The sequence below is a fragment of the Micromys minutus genome (assembly GCF_963924665.1).
Source record: "Micromys minutus genome assembly, chromosome: 23".
Lineage (NCBI taxonomy): Eukaryota > Metazoa > Chordata > Mammalia > Rodentia > Muridae > Micromys > Micromys minutus.
Genome location: NC_137958.1, coordinates 33,656,959 through 33,683,474, shown reverse-complemented (window position 1 = coordinate 33,683,474; position 26,516 = coordinate 33,656,959). Strand labels below are relative to the sequence as shown.

The window sequence follows — 26,516 nt, the reverse complement described above, 5'->3', positions numbered from 1 at the left end:
CAACTCTCTGCTTGTCTTACTTGAAAATGCCTTTCTTCTGTAACTTTCTTCAAACACATCTTCCATGTATAGATTCGAGGTAGCTATATAGCTTTTTCTCCCTTTGCCAAGAACTTTCTTTGACATTTGGTATTTATTATCGTCCTGAAGAAGTTACCCATCTGTCTGTTTCTTTCATGGTAATTTGTCGTTTTCTCTATGGCTTTTTTGGGGGTGGGTTCCTCCTTCTTTCCCCGGTTGAACCTTCACATACCTATTTGCCTTTTCATGTTTTGTCTCATCTTTGAGTCACAGTGTACTATGACTAATATTTTTCTAGTCTGTTTTCCAGTTCCCTGGAAAATCTTTCTTAGCTGTGTAAAATCTGTTCAGGGAAAGAATTTACTCTATACTTCTTCCTCAATTAAAACCCTGCCATTGTCGGCCTAGAACATTTCTCAAAAGAGAAAGTAAGCAATGGTAACAACTAGAAGCTGTTCTGAGCGGATCCTGTTTCCTATGTGACCTTGTGTCTCTTGGTTTCCACACCCAGCAGAATTAGCACATGGTTTTTCATCCTCGTTCTGAAAACAAACTCACTTCTTCTCTTGAATCTTTGCTCTGTTGTTCCTTCTGCCTTGGCATTTGACATGACAAGCTCCTTCTCTTCATACAAGCCTTAGCTGAAGAATGGTGTCCATAGCAACGCCATCCTGACCACATACTCTTCTCTTTACAGAATTCATGGTCATTCTATTGTCTCACTTTACTGTTTTTATGATGGTATCGCCCTCTGAAAATATTTATTTGTTTCATTTGATTTATAACCTGTCTTCTTCGAGTAAAAGGAAATCATGAGAAGAAAGATTGTATTTCTTTGATCTGTGCTTCAGTCCCTAGACCTAAATAGTATCCAGTGTGTGGTTGGTCAGTAATAGATATTTGCTTGATGAGTAAATGAAGCAAAAAATTATTGAATAAACATATAGAGGTTGCATGCAAAGTGTTAATATTTCTCTTGTAATTATGCTATTTGACCCTCAAAATGAGTTACTCATATATACTCTAACTCAACAATTACTGAATTCTGTCTTTTAGGGATATCTGAACTTGTGAAATATTTTTTTCTGTATCCTGGTCTTTAGTTATGTAATTACTTTGGTCTTTTGGGTAGATACACTTGGCCTACTGACTAATAATTTTTTTTTGGAAGAAGGAGTTACCTTTCTTGAAGGTTTAGTCATGGCCACAGAATCTATCACAGTGAATGTAGCAAAAGAGAAATGTCCTTGTCTGCTGGGAATAAACCTGAGGGTTATTGGATCTGTTTGTTTGGTGTAGTTCTGTTCAATGGTCACAGGGTATACATTCAGTAAATTCTGGATTGACCCAACTCATAAAGATTCCTGTGACCACAATTTTACCTATCACTGATAGATTACAGAACAGTAGCTGCCTGTTGGTAGATCTTTCAATATTGTTTATTTTAACACTTCTCAGGGCCATCTGAGGTTAGTTCATTAGAAGGAAATGAGACAGCGAGGAATGGCTTCTTTGATGTTTCATGACTTTGTGGTTGTTTAGGAAGGTTTAGGCCCTGGGAAGGGACAAATTCCTATTTGTAGAGCTGACATTTAAAGAGCAGTGCTTACACATTCATTACAGTCCTCTGCAAAGGCACAGACAGCAGCTTTTAAAAGTTCTGCTTTGGCTTATGAAGCTATTCCTTCAATGGAGAAAATAGGGTTTTCAGCTATTGGAATACTTGTCTCTATTCAAAGCTCCCCAACTGGCTTCTGTTGATTTTGAAAAATGGATTTAGTTGAGATAATAGTTCCCGTGCAGATTTTATGCTAGTCTTACAAAGAAATTAATCTTACTCAGTCCTTCCATCTGTTTTCCCTTTCTAAATTACCTTAGTGGGGTGGTTTTACAAAGTCAGCATTACATTTGCTGTGCTTTTCTGGTGCGTATATATTTCATTCAATGAATGTTCTTCAATGTGCATAACATTCCGGGTTCCATTTTAGGTTCTTGATGCATCAAGAGTGGTAAAGATTCAGGACCTTATGGAAACTGCACCTTGTTAGCAATAAATATAATAAGTAAGGACGTTAGAACAGATGTCTGAAGATGAAAGCTCTTAAGACAAGAAAAGAGAGATAAGGGTAAGGACTTGGAAGAGCGGGAGGACATGTTAAGCGAATGGAACTGGTAATGGCCATCCCAGGATGTAGGACAAGTTCTGCCATTTCCATAGGTGGGAGGATGCTTGGAGTGTGCAGAGACAAGGGGAAAAACAGCATGGGCTGGAAATGCCATCCAGGAAGTGATGGCAGAGGATAGGAAAGGACATGGAGCCACTTAGGCTTGTGGGATCCTTGGCTTTACTGAACAGTGAGGCTGGGACCCACTGGCTGTTTTTTGAACAAATTTGTGATACCATCTGACTTTCTGTCATAGAGCATTGTAATCCTCTGTTGAAGATCAACCGTCACAGGGTCAGGACTGCAACATAGATGCTAGTTAAGGAGTCTAGGCAATGGCGAACGGTAGTTGAAGATCTAGCAGCTATTACTCCTTAGGAAAGGATCTCAATGTAATGCCCTACACCTAAAAGTTGAAACATGCAGAAGAGAACACTGTATTATGAGAAAATTGATGCTAAAATCACAAATCAGAATGCATATCTACCACTGGCTTTTGTTCTATTGAGCTGCACTGGACTAAATTTCTATCTGGACTGCAAGACAAAACAAAGCTCCTAACCTGAATGTGCATTTTAATATGCAGTTGCCAAGAACAAAACTGGATTCTTACTTTTTATCTCTGCTCAATTTATGATCATCAAATACTGAGATGCTGTCAGCAAAATCACCAGATGTAGGGCACACTTAACAAGAGTTCCACCTGTCATATTTGGATTTCCTGAAATGAAGATGTATTTAACTTTTTTTTGGTCATCAACGAACACTCTATGTGTCGTATTTTCAATGAGAAAGAGCAGCTTCAAAAATAAGTAAAGTACATATCTCACCTGATTGTCCATTCTTGCGTCTTCCCCACTGCTTTGGTTCTTGAAGATCTAGTCTTACTGAGCACCTTCAAGTTCGCTGTGAGATCTCAGGTTTCCTGGTCTCAGTTCTGTGTGTAAGATGATCCTTTTTCTTGGGGAGATCCCCTTAGCTCCCTACATTACCCAGGCAACTCTCATCCAGTTATCAGGGCTCCTGGTAGATGGTACCTCTTTGGAAGCCTCTGTCTCCTTAAGCCTGCACTCTGCTTGAGTTTCCATGGTACTTCAGATAATTCTAGCATAGGACTTCCCATATTCTAGATGTTTATTTTCTCCATAACCACAAGATGCCAAGACAGCAGATACCTTGTTTTATGGTTAGATCTAGAGCACCTAATGTATACCTGGCATAAAGCACTTTTCCATTACAAAAGGACCACGTCCTCCTTACAACTTCCTGCAGCATCTTTAATTCTGAGCATCTTTCAGAGCAAATTTTAATTCGCCTATTATGTGCTAGGCACTGGTTGGTTTAAGTACTGGCAATAGAAATGTCTATGACACATAAAACCCATTTTTCATTAAATGAAAAGATCAAAACATAGAGTGGGGGCAGTGAGATGTCTCAGGGGGTAAAGTGTTTGCCAATAAGGTTGGCAACCTCAGTTTGACCCCTAGGACTTGAGTGCTGGAAGGAGAGAAGTGACTTCCATGATTTGTCTTCTGATCCCCTCCCTCCCCCTCCCCCTCTCCTCCACCCCCTCTCCCCCTCTCTCTCTCACACACACATACACACTAAATAAATAAATAAAAATTACACATACACACAAACATTTATCTATATATTCATCTCATGGTGAAAATTATAAGTACAAATAGTCTAATTCTCTAAACTTCAGTTAAAAGCATTTTTCTTTAAATATGAGATGTCTGCTACACACATGCTCTCCTATGCTAATAGAGTGATAGGCTATGTTTATTTCAGTGGTTAGTATGTAAAGTAGGACTGGGAATTGGTAATACTAAATTCATGTTCTTAAGGGAGTCTCTTCCTTCGGAGTCATAGCACATGTTTATAATTTATCATTTTTTATTGAAAATGGGCCCAGTATCACAGCCAGCTTTAGCTTCATTAGGAGGAAACAATATTAAAGTTTAACCTTGGTAGTTCACAGATGAAATTGGAAACTGGAACTAATCTTAATCAAGTCAGAAAATGTGCAAAATCAATGGTTTCGCAGAGTAAGCAGCTAGAGCTGTGGTTACTCAATCATTTTTTTCTTTTTAAGACAAGGTTTCACTATATAACCTTGTGGCCTTGGCTGGCCTAGGACATGCTGAAGCTAGCCTCGGACTCACAGAGGTCCACCTATCTTTGCTTCCTGAGTGTTGGGATTAAGGGTGAATATTATTATGGCATTGGTAGATTTTTAAAACAAGAACCATAGGAAAGAGACTCTCATTGGAAGAATTTTATATCTTGTCAAAATGTTTCCATATAGCAATGATTATTATATTTTTTTCTCGAGTTCCTGGTCCGTCAAACCTCAGGGCTTGTATATTTATAATTAGAAACCCAGGCAGCAGATAGAAAGAATTGGAAGAGTCCTTAGTTACAAATTCAGGAACAGACTCACATATAGGTGGAATGTTTTCCTGGTTTCCAACTTGATTCTTCTCTCAACGTAACCCGGACACCCTCCAAGTCCATGTATATTTTATAGTGGTCTACTGGGAAGAGATGGATACTCATTTTATCTGTGAAGTAGAAATATTTTTATAGGCTTCAAAAAATTTGGGGAGTGCTATTTCATCACCTATATATTTGTTGCCTTTACTGTTAAGCTTCCTCCAAAGTTCACGGTTTACCCCTGAAGCAAGCACAATGTGGCAAAAATCCCAAGTTTAAGGAATGGATTTTCCTTAAGGGGTTAATAATCTGTGACTCTGTGGGTCTTTTCATGGTTCTGTGTTTCACTTGGCTCAGATGCTGTCCGTTCATCTAAGCTTTCGGCTTAGCAAATCATCTGTCACTGAGGGGTCAACTTGGAAAACCTAGGAGAGTTTTGCAGCAAAACTCAAGAGAACAGCTTCCTCCTGTGTGAGTAAATCTGCCTGTGCTGAACTCAATGAGAGGAAAAGGTGCATCTGGATGAGCAAGCTGGAGGGTCACATACAGGAAGAGGTGGTCAGAAGGCCTTTTCATACTTACTTAGTCTCCCTAGGGCTTTAATCCCCAAAGGGTATGTAAAAAAAAAAAAAAAAAAAACGAATGCTGAAAGACATTTTCAGAGAAGTGACTCAGATTGTGGGGCCCAGGATTTCCTACTATCACAAGATGAATAGGTGTGTCTTATGTAATCAAACTATGTGAATCAAAGCTGAAAAGAAGCCCCTAGAATGTTTTTTTAATTATTTTAAAAATTGCTGAAACTCAGCCACATGCTAAGCAATCCACTCCTTTAATGTATTCTTAGCCTTTATTTTTTACCATGCTCACATAACTTCACAGCTGTCATCACCACCTAACTTCGAATATTTTCGTAATAGCAAAATAAAGCACGTGCTCCTTGGTGGCCGTTAATTCTCACCTTCCTATTTAGTCATCCACTCTGGCAACCACTAGTTTTCTTTTCTTCATAAATCGCCCCTTCTGTATGTCTTATCTTAACTGAATTACAAGGTGCGAACTTCTGTGGCCATAGTTTATGCAGCATGAAGTTATCAAAGATCATCTGTCTTTTTTTACAATCAAATAACATTACGTTGTGTGGATATATTACCTGTTGCTCTTCTACTGGCATACATTATCAGTGTGATCCTACTCTTGGTTATTGTATTGCGTTATGTACGTGCTACTGCGATGCCCATAGTGCTTGAGACAGGGTCTCTCTGTGTAGCTCTGGCTAGCTTTCAAAGTGCTGGAATTAAAGGCACGTACCATGGTGTTGTATATGTTTTTAATTTTGTTTGGCTATTTCTCTGAAAGTAATTTAAAGAACAGAATGACCAGTTTGGTATCTGTCCCCCCCCCCATCTCTCCCTTTCTTCCTCCCTTCCTCCTTCCTTCCTTCCCTCTCTCCCTCCTTCCCTCCCTCCCTGCTTCCCTACCATTTCTGTCTTGGGTGTAAACCATCAGTAGTCACTCTCTCTTTGTTAACTTGACACGGCTTAAAGTCATCTTCAGAGGAGGAAAGCCTCATTGAGAAAATGCCTCCATAAGGTTGGCTGTTGAAAAGTCTGTGAACATTTTCCTTAATGAACATTTATGTGCTAGGGTCCCTCTCACCATGGGGAGCACCACCCCTGAGTTGGCCATCTGAGGTCCTGTAAGAAAGCAAACTGAACAAGCCATGAGGAGCAAGCCAGTAAGCAGTACCCCTCCACGACCTCTGCATCAGCTCCTGCCCCAAGTTCCTGTTTTGAGTTCCTCCCCTGACTTGCCTACAGGATGAACTACATGCTGTAAAATGGAATGAACTGTTGTGTCCTCTACATTTGTTTCAGACTTAAGAACCAGGAGAGACTAGCTCTGAGTTATATTCAACTAGTGAATCTGTGGCAATTTATTACAGCAGCCCCAGAGAGCATTTTGGTCATAGTGTTTTATCGCAGCAACAACAGCCTAACTTAGACATTCTTGTTTCTTGGTAGTGTGTGGGTGTTGGCAGATTGCACAGTATGAATATCTTTCTGTTCTAATTCAAAGGGGCCTCTGAAGCTCCTTGTACTTCACTGTAGAGGGCTCCATTTTTAAATATAGGGGTAAGAGTTATCGTAGCAATATGGATTACAGGAGATGTCAGGAGACACATGATAACCAAGCCATCACAAATATTGACACTCAGCTTTCCTACAGTCTCCAGTCATCTTGCAAAGCTGCGATAGTCATCATCTCTTTCTCTTAGGGTGAGGGTATTTTTCCCAGCATTGCTTTTTTTCCTAAAGAATAAAATGCCATAGGAAAACAGTATTACCCCAAACTGCTCATGCTTGGAGCTCTGGCCTGCAAAATGCAAAACCAACCTGAGTTCTGTTCCTGGCTTCCTTAGCTTCATGACACAGCCTGAGCTTCATGGTAATAATACTTTTCAGCTAACTTGCTTCTTGATGATCTAACACAGAATGCTCTTGTTATGGTCTGCTTTGCCACAAGAGAGAGGAATGGCCTCAGACTGTGCTGTTGTCCTGTGGTGGCTGTAACAGATTGTCACAAATTCAGCTTGACTACCACTCATGTTTCAATCTTATAGTTGTGAAAGCCCATAAGAATGAAATGAATCCTAATGTGGATAACACCAAGAGGGTTTAGAGAAATCTGTTTTCTAGTTTTCCCTAAGAAAAGATACATATTTCTACTGTACACAGCACCTTTCTCCATCTGTAAAGTCAATGGATTCTTCTTTTTCTCAATGACTTTGTTTCTACCATTGGCCTCATGCTCTTCAAATGCTTCTCCTTAGGGGGACTTATGGTTACACTTAGGAGCCACCCAGACAACCCAGAATAATCTCTTTGTCTGAAGAACTTTATGTTAGTCACAGCTGTGAAGACCCCCTTTCCACTCACTTGTTCTAGGTTTTGGGCTTATTATGGTTTGGGTATAAAATGTTCCCCAAAGGCTTGTGTATTGAAGGCATGGTCCCTAGGTCCCCATGTTCCTGAGAAAGGAATGAATGGAAAACTAAAGTGCTAACCACATCAATGGGTTAAATTCACTGATGAGTTAGTTTCCAGAGGAACAGGAGGAGGTAGGCCACAGGTGGGCATGCCTTTGAGAAGTGTGTCTTGTTCCTCTTGCTGCCACCTATCTGTCAAGAGATGAGATGTCTGCTCCCCCATTTGCTATCCATGAAATTATTCATTGCTACCTTAGACCCCAAAAGATGCAAATCATGTTCTGAAACTTTGGCAACCACGAGTCAAAATAAATCTGTCTTTCTGTAAATGTGTATCTCAGGCACTTCATTACAGTGAGAGAAAGTTGTACTCACACAGGACCTAGATGTCTTTTTAGGTCACGATTCAGCCTTCTCCAAGATCATGATGAGGAGGGTTTGCCCTTTCCAGTGCTTCTGTGTTCATTCTTGTGTGCAAACGAACTAATCTGTGGAACAAAGACGAGCGTCTTGAAAAGCACAAAGCATGTCATAGATCTGTTTGCTCAGCAAACTTATGCAACCAGGATTGAGTAAGTGCTATGAGGCTCCACTTTCTGCAGCTCAGGTAGTGGCTGTGGCTCAGCACTTCCTGCTTTCCTTACAGTGCTGCTTAAGTAGCCTGCGCAGTCAGCAGAACGTGCTCCAAGCCACCGTGGATTTGGTAGCTCATAAACACCAATTACTGGTTTTATTCTGCTGTCCCAGAAGGCAACAGAACTATAGGATCTACTCACAGATGATCCTAGATCTTGGTCCTAGAGAACATGGTTGTAAATATCTTCTTCACAAATGGATATTTGCTGAGATTTTTCATACATTCTTATTTCATTGTCTCTTTTTCATATTTAATTACATCATATTCCTTCATTCCTTTCCTTTTTCCAAGGCTACCCATTCTTTCTACCTTGCTTTCTCTCAATTTCCTGGTCTCTCTTGCTTAATATTGTTGCCTAGATATTACCAACCTGCTCAGTCTGTTCAGCATAGCATGCACGTACTTGATTTCACTGATGACCGCTTGGTTTTGGGTAAACAATTTGGGAGCTCCTCCCTAGGAGAAGACTATTTCTCTTAGCTCAACATCCCTGGACTTGTCAACATTTCCTTTTCTAGGGGTGGAGCCATATGACCTTTCCCCTCCGCATTAGCATGTCTATTAGAGTTGTCCTTGTTCTGGTCTGGTTTAGGCAGCCCTGTTTCTGAGGTGTCCTGGGTTTCTCTGTCATTGCTAGTAGACACAGCAGAGTGTTTGGCACTCTGGCTCTTATAGTCTTAGTTGATGTTCCTTGAACATTGAGTTCCAGCTGTTTTGTTATGGATGTATCCACTAGGTCTGGGTACTCTATGATCAGCTAGCATCTCAAAGTTTTATCCAGAAATTTTTCTTAATGGACCTAAGAGGCATACAGATACCTATATGGTTTATGAGGTTAAATAAGATGGAGTTTAGAATATATGGTCTTTAGGCAACTTTTATAAAAAGGTGCCCAGCCACCATATATATGCTTTGTTCTATATGATGTATTGGGATCTGGAATATGTACCTCAGAACGTAAACAAGGCAGGATGAATAGTTTCTACTTTGGCAATTTATAGTAAGTAGGGTGGACAGGCTATGAACATCCAGGGGTGTTATGACGTTCATGGTATGAGAGAGGTTGATATGAGGGATGCTAGTCACACCTGGAGTGACGACAAATGAGAGAAGACAGTGTGGATGTCTCAGGAAGGCCAGTCCTTACACATCTATTAGAAAAGAGTGATCGGAGAGAACAGAGGTCATGGCACAGAGAATCTGCAAGCCTGAGAGACTAAGGGGTGGGCACATGAGGGACAGAAGATACTACACAGTACAATTTCTGGTTTTGATAGGCTTGGATCTGCAGTAGCTAGCATATGGAAAACTCTAGAAAGCAGTCAGGAAGATAAGTCAGGACCGTACTTTTTTTTTTTTTTTTTTTTTTTTTTAGGCCTTTCTGGTTTATTTTATCTTTAATTATTTTATTGGATATTCTCTATATTTACATTTCAAATGTTATCCCCTCCCTCCCCCTCCACTTGTTTCCATGAAGGTGTTCCCTCTCCCAATCACCCTCTCCACCTCAGCGCCTTGCCATTCCCCTACACTGGGAAAACATGCCTTCACTGGACCAAAGGCCTCTTCTCCAATTGATGCCAGACAATGCCATCCTCTGCTGCATATGAACTGGAGCCATGGGCCTCTCCATGTCTGCCCAGTGGTTGGTGTTTTAGTCCATGGGAGTTGTGGAGGGTTTGGTTGGTTGATAACGTTGTTCTTCCCATGAGGTTGCAACCCCTTTCAGCTCCTTCAGTCCTTTCTCTAGCTCCTTCATTGGCATCCCCCTGTTCAGTCCGATGGTTAGCTGCAAGCATGCTCAGCTGTATATGTATGATTCTGGCAGAGCCTCTGAAGAAGCATCCATATCTGATTCCTGCCACTGAGCACTTCATGGCATCAGCTTGGGTTTGGTGCTGATGGCTGTGGATATGGGGTGGATCCCCAGGGAGGCAGCCTCTGAATGGTCTTTTCTTCTTATGTTTGATTTTGTATTTCCTCCAGTGAGTGTTTTATTCTCCCTTCTAAGAAGGACTGAGGCATCCCCATTTTGGCCTTTTTTTCTTTTTGAGCTTTATAAGGTTGTGAATTATTTCCTGGGTATTCGGAGCTTTCTGGGGCTATTAGTGAATGTATACCATGTGTGTTCTTTTGTGACTGAGTTATATCACTCAGGATAATAGTCTCTAGTTCCATCCATTTGCCTAGGAATTTCATAAAGTTATTGTTTCTAATAGCTGAGTAGTACTCCATTGTGTAAATGTACCACACTTTCTGTATTCATTCCTCTGTTGAAGGACATCTGGGTTCTTTCCAGCTTTTGGCTATTATAAATAAAGCTGCTATGAACATGGTGGAGCATGTGTCCTTGTTATATGTTGAAGGGACTTTTGGGTATATGTTGAAGGGGTGGAATAGCTGGGTCTTCAGGTAGTACTATGTCCAGTTTTCTGACGAACCGCCAGATTGATTTCCAAAGTGGTTGTACCAGCTTCCTATCCCACCAACAATGAAGGAGTGTTCCTTTTTTTCCCACATCCTTGTCAGTATCTGCTGTCACCTGAGTTTTTGATCTTAGCCATTCTGACTGGTGTGAGGTAGAATCTCAGGATTGTTTTGATTCCTGATGACTAGGAATGTTAAGCATTTCTTTAGTTGCTACTTGGCCATTCTGTATTCCTCAATTGAGAATTCTTTGTTTACCTCTATACTCCATTTTTAATAGAATTATTTGATTCTCTGTTGTCTAACTTCTTGAGTTCTTTGTATATATTGGATATTAGCCCTCTATCAGATGTAAGATTGGTAAAGATCCTCTCCCAATCTGTTGGCTGCCGATTTGTCTTCTTTACTGTATCCTTAGCCTTACAGAAACTTTGCAATTTCATGAGGTCCCATTTGTCAGTTCTTGATCTTAGAGTATTAAACCACTGGTGTTCTGTTCAGGAAATTTTTCCCCGTGCTGATGTGTTTTAAGCTCTTCCCCACTTTCTCTTCTAATAGTTTCAGTGTACCTAGTTTTATGTGGAGGTCTTTGATCCACTTGCACTTGATCTTTGTACAAAGGGATAAGAATGAATCAATTTGCATTCTTCTGCATGCTGACTGCCAGTTGAACCAACACCATTTGTTGAAAAAAGCCAGGACTTTAGAGATAAGAATGACTATAAGGACTAGAGAATTGTCATTTATAGGGCCACTACTGAAGTCACAGATGTAGACAAGATTGCTGAGGTTAATAATAAGAGAGGAACCTGGCAAATATCTACCCTGAGAGCACAGAGAACACCCGAAGAAGTGTTGGAGTCATCTAAACCACAAGCCTCTGGAGAAGAGATAGCTCAGTAGTTAAGCATATGCAGTCTTACAGAGGGCTTGAGTTCATATCCCAGCACCATGTCAGTAGGTTCATAACTACTGGTAACTCCATGCCCAGGGGATCCAGTGTCCCCTTACGGCCTCCATGGCCACCTGGACCCACATTCATACACTTAGTTAAAGTAAAACAAATCTTTAAAAGGAACCAAAAAAATGAAATATGTGATCTGCTAGAGATTTGGGCCAGGGAACTAGAAAATACCAGATGGCCAGCAAAGCGGTTGTGGCAGATATCTTTGCCCCAAGCATAGCCAACTGCTATTAAGCCTACTCTGTCTCTTTGTATTTATATTTGTGGTCCAAGTACATTTGAATGCCAACTAAGATATTCATGAAATCTGACGGGCTCATCTAGAGAGGTTTAGACAGAAAGGCAAGACAAATCAATTCATGCAGCTGAGACCAGCTGGCAAAAGCCTTCAAAGCCAGGACGGTTTTTTTTGTCTTCTGACCTGCCTGTGTATTTAAAGCTGAGATTTAAACTGAGAACAACTTTATTATTAGAAAGTGAGACTAAATTCTGTCAATCAAGTAGAGAAATTGTGACAGTGAGCACAGGTCCAGGAAGCAACCAAGCAATCAAGCTTGGTGGTTTAACTGTTCTGGGATTATTTGCAAATGCCCTCAGCGGCTTTCTCTATCCCCTTTGCATCTGCTAGTGCTTATACATAGAACCTGAAAGACCAAACCTTAAGCAAAATGACCAGGGGAGTACAATGTCACCAGAGTGAGAATATTTGTTGTTTTTCTGAGGCTAATTTTAGATATTTATACAATATGTATTCTTTTTGTTGACTGTCAATGTTTTCTAAAGTTTAGAAGTTCATTAAGTGATTCTTTCCTGATAAGTCTGCTATGTCAATCAAGTTTTTAATTAAAACAGGTTAATTCTACTGTAAGTCTTGCCCTTTATTAAATAGAACAAAACCACATGTAAAGACAGACTGATCAAAGTTCTAGTTTTGTGTGTTTGGCACCTGACTCTTATGTTCCTTTAATGTGAGAGGGAAGTACCCAAACAGCATTCGATCTGGTACATTCCTCGACTCCTTCTTACTTCACCAACGGGAAATTACGTGTTTGATATTTCTCTGGAGCAAACCAAAACAGTAATAGTGGAAACGCATGTCTTCAGATATGGACCGGGAATTACACAACAGTTATATTTTGCCTAAAAACAGGGATCTGTTCTAAGAGATGTCATGAGGTGAGCTCACACTGTGTAAACAGGAGAAAGTGCCCTTTATATAGGTCCATTACTTAACCTGGCTGCTGGATCCAATAAGAGTTATGAAAAACATGACACTTGTAAGTCCCTTGCAGAAAGAAAGCATAATGTACTATTTTATGGCCATGTTACAGTCAGGTTAGGGTATACTCTAACACAATGATTAAAAGTATGGGACCATTAGTATGTAAGCGAGCAGCATGTTTTTCTCATTATGAATTAAGTATTGTGCTTAGCTACATGTGCTAGTGTGTGTGTATATGTATGTTGCTATTAGTTACATGTGTTTAAGCATGAGGGTAATGTCACATGTCTTTCCTTGATGACTGTCTATCTTTGCTTGTTGCTGATCCTGAAGCTCATCATTGTACCCAAAAATAACTGGTCACTGAGCTTTAGGGTTCACAGATCCCCACACTTTCTAATCCTTAGTGCTAGAGTTATAGACTCATGCCACTCTGCCTGGCCTTTAAAATGTGGGTGCCTCACTGATAAGTGGATATTTGCCCCAAAGCACGGAATATCCAAGATACAATTCACAGACCACATGAAACTCAAGATGAATGAAGACCAGAGTGCAGATGCTTCAGTCCTTCTTAGAAGGGTGAATAAAAATATTCACAGGAGGAAACACTGAGACAAAGTTTGGAGCAGAGACTGAAGCAAAGGCCATCCAGAGACTGCCCCACCTGGGGATACAGCCCATACACAGCCACCAAACCAGACAATATTGCTGATGCCAAGAAGTACATGCTGACAGGAGCCTGATATAGCTGTCACTTGAGAGGCTCTGCCAGAGCATGACAAATACTCTAGGGGGATTTCTCACAGCCAACCATTGAACTGAGAATGAGTCCCCAATGGAGGAGGTAGAGAAAGAATTGAAGGGGCTGAAGGGGTTTACAACCTCATAAGAACAACAATACAACCAACCGCAGCTCCCAGGGACCAAACCACTGTCTAAAGAGTACACATGGAGGGACTCATGGATCCAGCTGAATATGTAGCAGAGGATGACCTTGTTGGGCATCAATGGGAGAGATGCCCTTGGTCCTGCCGAGGTTCTAAGCCCAGTGTAGGGGAATGTCAGGGCAGGAAGACAAGAGAGGGTGTGTGAGTGGCTGAGCACCCTCATAGAAGCAGGGGGAGAGGGGATGAGATAGGGGGCTCATGGAAGGGAAACTGGGAAAGAGGATGACATTTGAAATGTAAATAAAATATATTCAATAAGAAACTTTAAAAAATGTGGGTGCTGAGACTCATGTGCTTACCAGAGCAGACATCTTACCTCTAAGCTATCTCCTCGGTGCTGACTGTGCTACACTTTTTGTCATTCCTAAAACTTTTGTTTTTGTGAGTTTCCTCCCATGTTTTATACCTTCATATTACTGGCTGCATTATATTTGCATCACCACCAAGATATAATTAATTCATCAGACCGTAACATGTTGATGGGATAGCAGTAAATAATGAAAATTTCTGATCTCTCTTCTGGGACCACAGCTGAAAATACACGGTTGTTTGTTGAACAAAATGTTATTATACAGCACATGATCATATATTTTAATTTTCACATATACATATGACATATATATCCTAATATATATTCTATATATATTATATATATAATATATATTTTATATACTAGAGTATAAAGTGAATTAATTTGTACCTTTATATAGTTGTGATATTGTGTAAATGAAAATATATTGAGTTAAATTGCAGGTAACATAGCAACCATATTATATTGCTTTTATGGGAACAAGATAAAAGCCACTATGGTAGGCTGAATAATGAACCATAAAGATGTCCATGTCCTCATCTCTAGAATGCGAATTTATTACCTGGTTGTAGAAAAAAACTAGAAATAGAGAGTATTTCATGTTATCTGGATGGACCCTAGAGGTCATCTCAAGGAAGAGCGAGTCAGAGGGAGATAGACTCTCTTAGGAGTGATGTGTTGATGGAGACAGCCCGGAGTAGAAGACGATAGAGAAAACCCATAGAAGACGGGAAGGAAGAGAAGTTGAATTAATGAAGGTAACACAGTTTGTCCTCAGAGCCTCTAGAGAAAACCGTAGTCTTTCCACACCTTGGAAACTGCTTTTGGATTTCTAACTCCTGGAACTGTGGGGTAATGGATAGGTAGTGTTTTCTGCCTCTATAATTGAGGCAATTCACTATAGAAGCCCCAGGAAAGGAATGTAACCATCCATTCTAATGTCAGCAGCATCGTGGTCCAGCTCCTGGACGTCCCCATGGGAGCTGTTCTGAAAATTCACACTGTATTTGGCTGACATCTCTTGGCTCTACACCGAGGCCATAAAGAATGAAGTACACATAGTAAAGGTGTTAGATTGTTGTCAGGAGCAGACTCAAAATCAACCACTGAATCTATAAAAGAAAATGATTTCCTTGTCTCTTACTAAGCACAATGCAACTAGATCACCATCTGAATGAAAATCGAATATAATGAAGCCATGTTTTGTTCTATTCAGTCCATTGGGATTTTATTCTGGCCCGATACCAGAAGTTTCTGTGGCTCTATTCCAACACATGTTCACTTGATAGCATGTAACTTACTCATTGATTCTACACCTAAGCAAGTGGGCTGCTTCATCAAACACACATTAGGCTGTCTTAGTTCCCATTAGAGAGTGTTAACATATCAAGACAGGACATATAGGGGAAACCAGCACCAGAAGGGGAAGGGATTTTAAGAAAAGGAGAACAGTTGATTGTCAGCTTAGAGAGGAGAAAACCGCCTGGGTTTCTACTCAGTGCCAAGCCAGAACAGAGGAGTAGAAAGCAAAAGAGCCTTTGTTTGTAGGATCTGTCAGCTTGAATTTTGGAAACAGAATTACTGTTAAAAATATTACAAAATCAGACAAAATTCATGGTAGCTTGAGATAATTGTTAAAGCCTAACTTTTATCACCAATGTATTTTCCCCTGGGACTATTGGGAAGTTATGCAGAGACATAAGTTTGTTCTTTGCTCATAGGGAAGCAATAAATGTCAGTTGCTACATGCAGCAGCAGATTGTTGTGATTAGGAAATCAATGCCCAAGTAGTGGACCAACCTGGTTTTCTAGAAGTCCCTAGACAACTGCCTTCTATTGATGAGAACAATGCAATGGACTACTGAAGTCAATAAAAATGGAAAACTTCCTTCTCCTGTGAACTAGCTGTGCCCACAGAGCAGTACAAAGTGGTTTCTGGCTTGCAGGCAAAACACTGGAAGACTATTCAGGCTGGTCCCTGGTCTGATAAACTGTACCTTTCATCCACTGAATCAACATCTTAGTACAATACTGGCTTCTTTATTCCAGCAGGCAGAGAATTTTCACTGTCTACTTTCAAATTTTACAATGCCCTCCCCCACGTTTTTAATTAGTAATAGTGTTACCAAAAAGCAGGAGGCAAAGCAGAAAAGAAATACAGGAAAGAATGATACTTTGAGTAAAAATATATTGGGATACTGTAGGTCCAAATCCAGGAAGCCTTACAAAGATAAATTATTTCCTTTCACAAGTCTTCTACAGTCAGTGTGCTCAGCCTAGGAAGTAACTGTTGGCCTTCAGCTGAATGCTTGTCGGGAGTTTCCCTTGTCTTCACTGTGTAAACCATGTCCCCGGGGTCCTCAGACATTGGTACCCTCTGGTCAGAGGAGAAGGTTTTGTTTGAACTAGAATTTCTGGCTCTGGTTTGCCTTATTGATTTTAGCCCTTGCTCTTTTAGTGAGTGATAGAAAATGCCCAGGGGGAAGAGCAGCTCAATAGCAAAATGACAAAGGTGGAGTAGAGATAAAAATAAAACTGAGATGGTCCGAGTTCTCACTGAACCAAGCCTGGGTTTAGGTTGTTCTTTCTCCTTCATCTTTCATTTTGCAGCAGGGCAGCAGCCCTGAGACAAACTTCCAGAACAGCTTGAAGTATTTTCCTTTTCATAATGGGCTTCTTGGGTAGTTCATATTCATTCCTAGAGATCAAAATTCTGTTTTATAAATAAGGACATTGTTGTTACCTATGAGGTGACAGAGAAAATGTGCATGGCAAGAACCCAAGCAGAAAGGGCAAGTGAGAGTCAACAACTTTCTTCTAGGAAATACAGCTTAGCATCCCATGTCTCCTACCATTTACTTTTTGCCAAGGTGAAGTGGGAGTCTTAATCTGGTGGCAGATAACCATACTGGGTGTATAAATGGATTGTATTCACCTGGGAAAATGTTATTGCTTCTTTTCCAAGTTGAACCGGAGGTTATGTGAATATAAACCCCAGGAACAGTAAAGGGTTTTAATAATGGTCCAAGTCTCCTGAATCCCAAACACACACACACACACACACACACACACACACACACACACACACACACACAGAGAGAGAGAGAGAGAGAGAGAGAGAGAGAGAGAGAGAGAGAGAGAGAGAGAGATGCCCCACATGAAATCTATGTGTTGGACTCTGCTGTCTTTGGGGATTTATTTAAACATGTGAGTTCTCAGATTCTGGGTGGCTAACACACCTGTGTGCTCATCTGCTCCAAAAAGGAGAGTTGTGTATGTGTATACACATAGTCATGTTATTTTTATGAGACATTTGATAACTTATTAAAAATACAGTATCTTTACTTTTTCTCTTAAGTACCTCAGTATTTTTGTTACAAACAAGCACGTCTCTTGTGCAAGGTAATATAATAATGATAAATATCAGATAATTGTCATTGGTATTATACAATTTAACCTACATACACAATTAAAATTTTGTCAAGTGTTCCATTCTTTTTAATAAAAATTTACATTTAGAGGTGTTTTGCTTATGTATACCATATGTGTGCCTGGTGTCTGCAGAGACGAGGACTATGGACACCTGGAATAGTAGTTTCAGATATTTGTGAGCCACCATGTGGGTGCTGGGAACTAAACCCAGGTCCTCTGCAATAGCTGCAAGTGCCTTTAACCACTGAACTAGCTCTCTAACCTCAATTCTTCCTAGTTTCTAAAGGCCTTTTTCATTTGTTTTGTTTGTTGAAGTTTTTGTTTTGTTTTGTTTTGTTTTGTTTTGTCTTTTGTGTTCTTGACACATGGTTTCTCTGTATAACAGCTCTGAGATGTGGAACTCAGTAAAACTGGCTAACCTCAAAACTCACAGTGACTCACCTGCCTCTGCCTCCTGAGTGCTGCAATCAAAAGTGCCTTCACTTCTTGGCTGGGTTTGTTGCTGTCTTTGTTGTATTGTTTTAGTTCCTTAGTGGAAAAGTTTTTACAGGCAATAAATTCATAACAGTTCTATGCAGGCTCCTGCTGGCCTGGGCTGAACATAGGGTGACTTTAATGCCTGATCCTAGGATTTCTTTCTTTCTTTCTTCCTTTCTCTCTCTCTCTCTCTCTCTCTCTCTCTCTCTCTCTCTCTCTCTCTCTCTCTTTCTTTCTTTCTTTCTTTCAGGAAAAAACATTTCATGTGAGAAAAACAATTTTTAGGATGTATTTCTTCTTCTTATTTTTTTATTGAACAACTTTATTTTAAAAAACAAAGATAGAGACCTAGACACACAGGAATGGCGAGAACCGGGTTAGAATGGGTTCCGATTAGCCAGGGGGCAGAGAGATCTCAGCGGAGCACGTGGAAAGTGTGCACCTGCCCAGCTTGATCCAGGGACTCAGGAACCTGGCATCGGATCCTTTGTTCCCTGCCCAAGGCTTCTGGGGTGCACAACAGGAGCTCGGACCATCCGCCACAAGGAACAGCAAAGATCCAGGGACACAGGCCAGGTGCAAGGGGAAAGGCGAGAACCAATCACTGAAAACAAGATGGCAAGAGGAAAGCGAAAGAACATACACCAGGGAAACCAAGACAACCTGGCAACACTAGAACCCAGCTCTCCCATCACAGAAAACAACAGCTAAATGCTAAACACTCCAGAAAAAGAAGACTCAGACACGAAATCCTACCTCAAGATGATGATAAAGCTTCTTAAACAAGAACGGGAGGAAAAGCATAAAGAATTAGAAGCTTTTAAAGAAGAAACAAAAAAAAAAAAAAAAAACACTCAAAGAACTCAAAGAACTAGAAGAAAACAGAACCAAAGAGATGAAGGAATGGAAGAAGGAATTTAAAATGGAAATGAACACAATAAAGAAAACACTAAAATAGACAACCCTAGAGGTAGAAAACCTAAAAAAGAAAGCAGGAGTCACAGATGCATTTCCAATAGACTACAAGAGATGGAAGAGAGAATCTCGGGGGCCGAAAACAACATTGAAAACAGACAAAACAGTCAGAGAAGATGCAAAAACCAAAAATGTCCTAACCCAAAATGTCCGGGAGATCCAGGACACAATGAGAAGACCAAACCTAAGGATAATAGGAATAGAAGAGGGTGAAGAATATCAACTAAGAGGCACAGTAAATATCATATTGTTTGTGACAATTGTGAAGGGTATCTTTTCCCTAATTTCTTCCTCCGAATGTTTGTCCTTTGAGTATAGGAAAACTACTGATTTGTTGGAGTTAATTTTATATCCAGTCACTTTCCTGAATGTGTTTATCAGCTGTAGAAGTTCTCTGATGGAATTTTTGGGGTCACTTATGTACACTATCATGTCATCTGCAGTGATGTTTTTACTTTTTCCTTTCCAATTTGTATCCCTTTGATTTCCTTTTGCTGTCTAATTGCTCCAGCCAGGACTTCCAGTACTATGTTGAATGGGTAGGGGGAGAGTGGGCAGCCTTGTTGAGTCCCTGATTTTAATGGGATTGCATCAAGTTTTTCAGCCTTAAGTTTGGTGTTGGCTATTGGTTTGCTGTATGTTTCTTTATTATGTTTAGGTATGGCCCTTGAATTTCTGTTCTTTCTAAGACTTTTAACATGATGAGGTGTTGAATTATGTCAAATGCTTTCTCATCCAGTGAGATGACCATGTGGTTTTTATTCTTTGAGTTTGTTTATATGGTGGATTATGTTGATGGATTTCCATATATTAAACTATCCCTGCATCCCAGGGATGAAGCCTATTTGATCATGGTGAATGATCATTTTGATGTGTTCTTGGATTCAGTTTGCAAGGATTTGGTTGAGTAGTTTTGCATCAATATTCATAAGTGAGATTGGTCTGAAGTTCTCTTTCCTTATAGGGTCTTTGTGTGGTTTGGGACCAAGGATTATGGTGGCCTTGAAAAAAGAGTTAGGTAGTGTTCCATCTGACTCTATTTTGTGGAATAGTTTGGAGAGTATTGGTATTAGGTCATCAATAAATGTCTGATAGAATTGTGCACTGAACCCATCTGGACCTGGGCTTTTTTTGGTTGGGAGGCTTTTGATGACTGCTTCTATTTCTTTAGGTGTTATAATTATTTAGATGGTTTACCTGGTCCTGCTTTAACTTTAGGATCTTGTATCTGTCTAGGAATTCATCCATTTCCTCCAGATTTTCCACCTTTATTGAGTATAGGCTTTTGTAGGAGGATCTGATAATTTCTCAAATTTCATCAGTTTCAGTTGTTATGTCTCCACTTTCCTTTCTAATTTTCTTAATTTGGATACTCTCTCTTTGCCCTCTAGTTAGTCTGGCTAGGGGTTTATCAATCTTGTTAATTTTCTCAAAGAAGCAGCTTTTGGTTTTGTTGATTCTTTGAATGGTTCTTCTTGTTTCTGTTTGGTCTATTTCTGCTCTGAGTTTGATTATTTCTTGCCATCTACTCCTCTTGGGTGTATCTGCTTCCTTTTGTTCTAGAACTTTTTATTGTGCTGTCAAGTTGCTAGTGTATGCTCTCTTCAGTTTCTTTTTGGAAGCACTCAGAGCTATGAGTTTTCCTCTCAGTACTGACTTCATTGTATCCCATAGGTTTGGGTATGTTGTGTTTCCATTTTCATTAAATTCTAGAAAACCCTTAATATCTTTCTTTATTTCTTCTTTGACCATGCTATCTTTTAATAGAGCATTGTTTAGTTTCCATGTGTATAGGGGCTTTTTGTTGTCCTTGTTGTTCTTAAAGACCAGCCTTAGACCAGAGTGATCTGATAGGATGCATGGGAGTATTTCAATCTTCTTATATCTATTGAGGCTTGTTTTGTGACCGATTATATGGTCAATTTTGGAGAAGGTGCTGTGAGGTACTGAGAAGAAGGCGTATTCTTTTGTTTTAGGATGATATGTTCTGTAGATGTCTATTAATTCCAATTGGTTCATAACCTCTGCTAGTTTCACGGTGTCCTTGTTCAGTTTCTGTTTTCATGATATGTCCATTGATGAGAGTAGGGTGTAGAGGTCTCCCACTATTATTGTGTGGGGTACAATATATTTTTTGAGCTTTAGTAGGGTTTCTTTTATGAATATGGGTGCTCTTGTATTTGGAGCATATATGTTAAGGATTGAGAGTTCCTCCTGACAAATTTTCCCTGTAATGGGTAAAAAGTGCCCTTCCTTATCTTTTTTGATGACTTCTTGTTGGAAATTTACTTTATTCTATATTAGAATGGCTACTCCATCTTGCTTCTTGGGGCCGTTTGCTGGAAGGATTTTTTTCCCAACCTTTTACTCTGAGATAATGTTTGTCTTTGTCTCTGAGATGAGTTTCCTGTATGCAGCAAAATGCTGGATTCTGTTTATGTATCCATTCTGATAGCCTATGTCTTTTTATTGGGGAATTGAGTTCATTTATGTTAACAGATATTAAGGACTAGTGGTTGTTGTTTCCTGCTATTTTTGCTTTTGGAGGTTGAATTGTGCCTGTGTGTCTTTCTTCTTTTTGTTTTCTTGCTTAGGTATTTTCTTGTTTTTACTAGGATGTAGTTTCCCTCCTTATATTGGGTGTTCCACCTATAATTTGTTGTAGTGCTGTTTTTGTGGTCATATATTGTGTAAATTTAGTTTTGTCCTGAAATAATTTGGTTTCTTCATCTATGGAGTTTGAGAGTTTTGCTGGGTTTAGCAGCTTTGGCTGACACTTGTGTTCTCTTAAGGTCTGCATGATGTCTGTCCAGGATCTTCTAGCTTTCATAGACTCTGTTGTGAAGTTGGGAGTGATTCTGATTGATCTGCCTTTATATGTTACATGACCTTTTTCCCTTACTGCTTTTAGTATTCTTTCTTTGCTTTGGGTACTTGGCATTTTGACTGTTATGTGTCAGGAGGAATTTCTTTTCTGGTCTACTCTATTTGGAGTTCTGTAGGCTTCTTTTCTGCTCATGGTCATCTCATTCTTAAGGGTAGGGAAGTTTTCTTCTATGATTTTGTTGAAGATATTTACTGTGCCTCTTATTTGATATTCTTTGCCCTCTTTATTCCTATTATCCTTAGGTTTGGTCTTCTCATTGTGTCCTGGATCTCCTGGATATTTTGGGTTAATAGCTTCTTGGCTTTTGCATCTTCTCTGACTGTTTTGTCTATGTTTTCCATGTTGTCTTTGGCCCCTGAGATTCTCTCTTCTATCTCTTGTATTCTGTTGGAGATGCTTGCATCTGTGACTACTGATTTCTTTTTTAGGTTTTCTACTTCAAGGGTTGTCTCTTTTAGTGTTTTCTTTATTGTTTCCATTTCCATTTTAAATTCCTTCTTCAATTCCTTCATCTCTTTGGTTCTGTTTTCCTTTAGTTTTCTTTTTTTTTTTTAATTTCTTTGAGTGTTTTTCTTGTTTCCTCTTTATAAGCTTCTACTTCTTTATGTTTTTCCTCCCATTCTTTTTTAATGATCTCTATCATCTTGAGGTATGATTTCAGGTCTGAGTCTTCTTTTTCTGGAGTGTTTGGCATTCTGCTGTTTGCTGTCATGGGAGAGTTGGGTTCTGGTATTGCCAGGTTGTCTTGGTTTCCATTGGGTAAGTTCATTCGCTTTCCTCTTGCTATCTTGTTGTCTCTGCATATATGTGGTCTTGTTGTCAGTGATTGGTTCCTGTCTCTCCCGTGTACTTTGCCTGTGTCCCTGGGTCTCTGTTGTTCAAGGTGGCAGATGGCCTGAGTGTTTGGTCCGCATGCACTGGCCCTCCGGGTGGAAGCTGAGTCCCTACAGCAGAGTTCCTGTTCCCCTGAACCAATGGGGGGGTGCTTTCTGCCTGCTCCACCCAGACTTCTCTGTACCCCGGCTACTCGCAGCGCATTCTCACCAGACCTGCGTCCCTGCATCTCCACTGTTCCTGGTGGCAGATGGCCTCGGTCCTAGAATTTCTTGTGCTATGTTTGGTTTGTTTCCTTTTTGATACTACCATGAGCCATCATCACCTCTGCCTGAGAGGTAAAGGTGTTGGTTGTCCTTACCTTAGATAGTCTGACATTTTCCCTATAGGGAGCGCCTTGCCTTGGTCTGGGTGATAATGTCTGTACATCCTGTCCACTCCCAGTCCCTGTGCCAAAAGCCCACTGTCATGGTGACATTATTGGGAGCCATGGCTTTGGAAGCATGGGTAAGCGAGCAGGGATCTCACTAGTGTCCTCAGAATAGACCCAGAGAGCCGCTTTATCCCTCCCATCATGTGAAGAGGAAGCAGAATGACACATTCTGTGAACCAGAAAATGGTCCTCACCACACAGTGACTCCTCCGCTGTTTGGATCTTGGACTTTTCAGCCTCCAGAACATTAAGAAATAGGTTGCTCTGTGTGTATGTGAGTATGCCATCTCACAGTGTTCTGTTCTACAGCCTGAGCAGAAAGAGGCAGTAGGGCTGTGCCTTCACTCTTAGGCCTGAACAACAAGAAGCTTTCAGCCTTGTTGATTGATTGATTGATTGATCAATTAATTTTTGAGATCTGGTGGGTCCCAGAAGAACAACATTGTGGTAGATGTGATCTCTCGTTATGCATGTCACCCAAAGCCCTACTGTCTCATAATAGCCTGTATGGATGACAGAATACTATATGACTCCTACTTCCCAGACTATACATAACATCTGGTATTCCCATCCGGGAAGTGTTGACTGAGATCCTGCCTCTTCTTAGGGATTCAGGGTTTCGTAGGACACTGTGCAGACTGGTTATCTTACAACCACAGGTCCATGCAGACTACAAAGGGAATCATGTCTTCACTTCCACAGAGGGATCTGGGAAGAGTGTCATACCTTTCTAACAGCCATGCAGGGTAATCATTTCTCAGGCAATGTTTCAGATCTCTGCAGCAGGTATTGCGAAAGATGTCCAATAGAGGTTATGACTTAACTGCCTTTAAGAAATGACACACAGTTTCCCAACTAAGGGAGAAGCCGTATCCTATGGGAAAATCTTGAGAAGCCATTTATCACATCGGTTTAGCTGAATGTCCGGGAACCTACACTGACATGCTTTCTTAGTGAAAACATTTTCTATATAGTTGTTGTTTCAAATGATTTATTTTTCATTTTTCTATAATCTGAATAGAAACCAGAGATCCATTTTACAATTTTTTGAGCATCCCTGAAGATAGTTTGTTTCTCTTATGCCCAGGAAAATGTTTAGAAAAATATAACAATTATTTCTTTTCTTATTGGTAATGCAAAAAATTAAAAGATTCAGATATTTATGCATTACTCTTGTAAATTTTTTTTCTATAAGACAATCATCTGAAAGCTTAATGCTATTCCTGCCGCTGATTGAACAGTTGGCTTTGAAATGTGTATTTAACTGTATTTCGCAGGAGACAACCATTCTTGCATTCTTTCTGACCTATGGTGACCTGGCAACATTCTTTCTTACTTCGCTGAGTCATAGAAGAAAGTCTGATAGGCCACACTCACCTCTGCTGAACTAAGGCATGGGCTTACTTATCAAAGCCTTTCAGCCAGTAATCTGCTCTGAAAGTTTTAGGAAACTCTCAAGTGCTTTGGAAGAAAACTACTGGTTAGGGGGAAAAAATCCATTATGATAGAGAGACATAGCTTCCTTCATTAACAACTAGAAACAGAATGCTTACATTAACAAGCATGTCAGTATAGGCTCCTGGACATCCAGCTACCCCTGATTAGGATATGGCTTTTGACTTTGTTGGGAAACTGTGTCATTTCTTAAAGGCAGTTAAACCATAAACCTTTATTGGACATCTTTTGTGATCCCTGCTGCAGAGATCTGAAACATTGCCTAAGAAATGATCACTCTGCATTGCTGTTGAGAAGATCCGAAGCTCCTCCAGGTGCCTCTGAGAATAGATTTCCCAGTGATGGTTCCCCCACTGCATTCTAGTATCACACTGTGTTTTCCTATCCATCCTCCTTTGAGATAGGGACAAAGCCAAGTACCGGTTTCTTTTTAATGTTCTCCCACCAACATTTTGTCTCCATTGTACCAGACCAGGGGTCCTTCTGGACCTCTTGGCACAGATACCGGTGGTCTGAGACATCATCTCAATATTCCAAAGCTACCTTTTTACCTCATTGAATAAAGATGCCCTCATCCACTTCTACAAAACATCAGAGGAAGCAACCTTACACTGTGTCCCAGACTATACATTTAATAAATGGATTTTTCTTCTGAATTAAAATGAAGATTAGTAGAATCTCAGGCAGTTGTCTCCCTAGCGCCCTCCAATGTCTCTCCGTGGACTGGCCAATTAATCTATAGCTAGTGAGAAATTTCTAGCCTCTAAATGAGGCCGAGATACAGACTCACTGGAGGTTATTTTCTCATAAGTATGAGGTCGGTCTGTGGTTTCTACATTGCTGCATGTCTTTTTTTTATCATGGTACATATGTTATTTGGCTGGTAGCAAGAGTTTCCGTGCAGAGTTCTTGGCCTCTCAGTATTTCCAGATTTCCCAGTCTCGAAAGGGAATGTGCTCTTGATTATAAAGTGAATGAAATGATTACCAAAGACTCCTGAGAAGCTGGGGAGGATCATAGCCTCCAAGGGTGAGTCATCTTAGGTGTGTGTCCAGAGTTTGAGGTGCTTCACAGGCATTGCTTCCTGCTGGGCTCAATGTGGTCCAGCATTAGGCTTGGCACTAGGACACCAAGATGACATTCAGGGAACAAGTTCTCAAAGTTTGGCCATTCTAAGAAACTTGCTTATAAGAAGCAAATTGGATTTTTCGAGCAAAGAGTATTTAATTCTATACTTGCAATTTAGTCAAATACAAAGGGACACCTAGCGTTCGGTCATACTGTGAAAGACTGACTCAAGGCAAATGAACATTTGACCTCTCCCTTCACCCAAGATTCTCTTTAAGCTAGTCTGAGGTTGGGACTGCTGTGAGAACTTTTACTGTGCTTATTGATGATTCTCTTGGAGATGGTTAGAATATTTTTGAGAGCATGAGAGAGGGAAATAAAACAGTCCTGAGAGTAAAGTATATTTCTACTTTACCACAGACAAATCACTAACTGATTCAGAATTAATTCGGGATTTGGAACATATCTAGCTCCATAGTTACTATGACTTTGTGATTTATTCTTGATTATTTCTGTTTCATATTCTATACCATGATATTGTTTATACCCTTGTGTGTTTTTGGTAAGAAAATGGGAGGGGGGCAAAATCAAGTCCTCCCTGTGGCTATAAAATATCAGAGATGAAAACTAGCACATTATAGTCAATTATATAAACAGGTCCTTACCCTTGAGGGAGATGCTGTTTTATGTATTTTTATCCCCATTGTTTATATGGGCATATTATAAATATAGGAAAATACAAAGATAAATTGAAACATTAGCTATGTGTAAGTGTGCCCTTACCTTTAGATCTGTCAAATAGGGGTGTCTATTCCACAAAAATGTTAGCAAACA

At 40.1% G+C, this 26,516-nt stretch overlaps 1 protein-coding gene across 1 annotated transcript in view; it reads left to right on the top strand.

Moving 5' to 3' along the window:
- COL28A1 (collagen type XXVIII alpha 1 chain) overlaps positions 1-26,516 on the top strand; it is a gene marked incomplete at both ends in the record, with an annotated part of 147,374 nt that overhangs the window by 100,656 nt on the left and 20,202 nt on the right. The gene's annotated exons all lie outside the window — the stretch shown is intronic.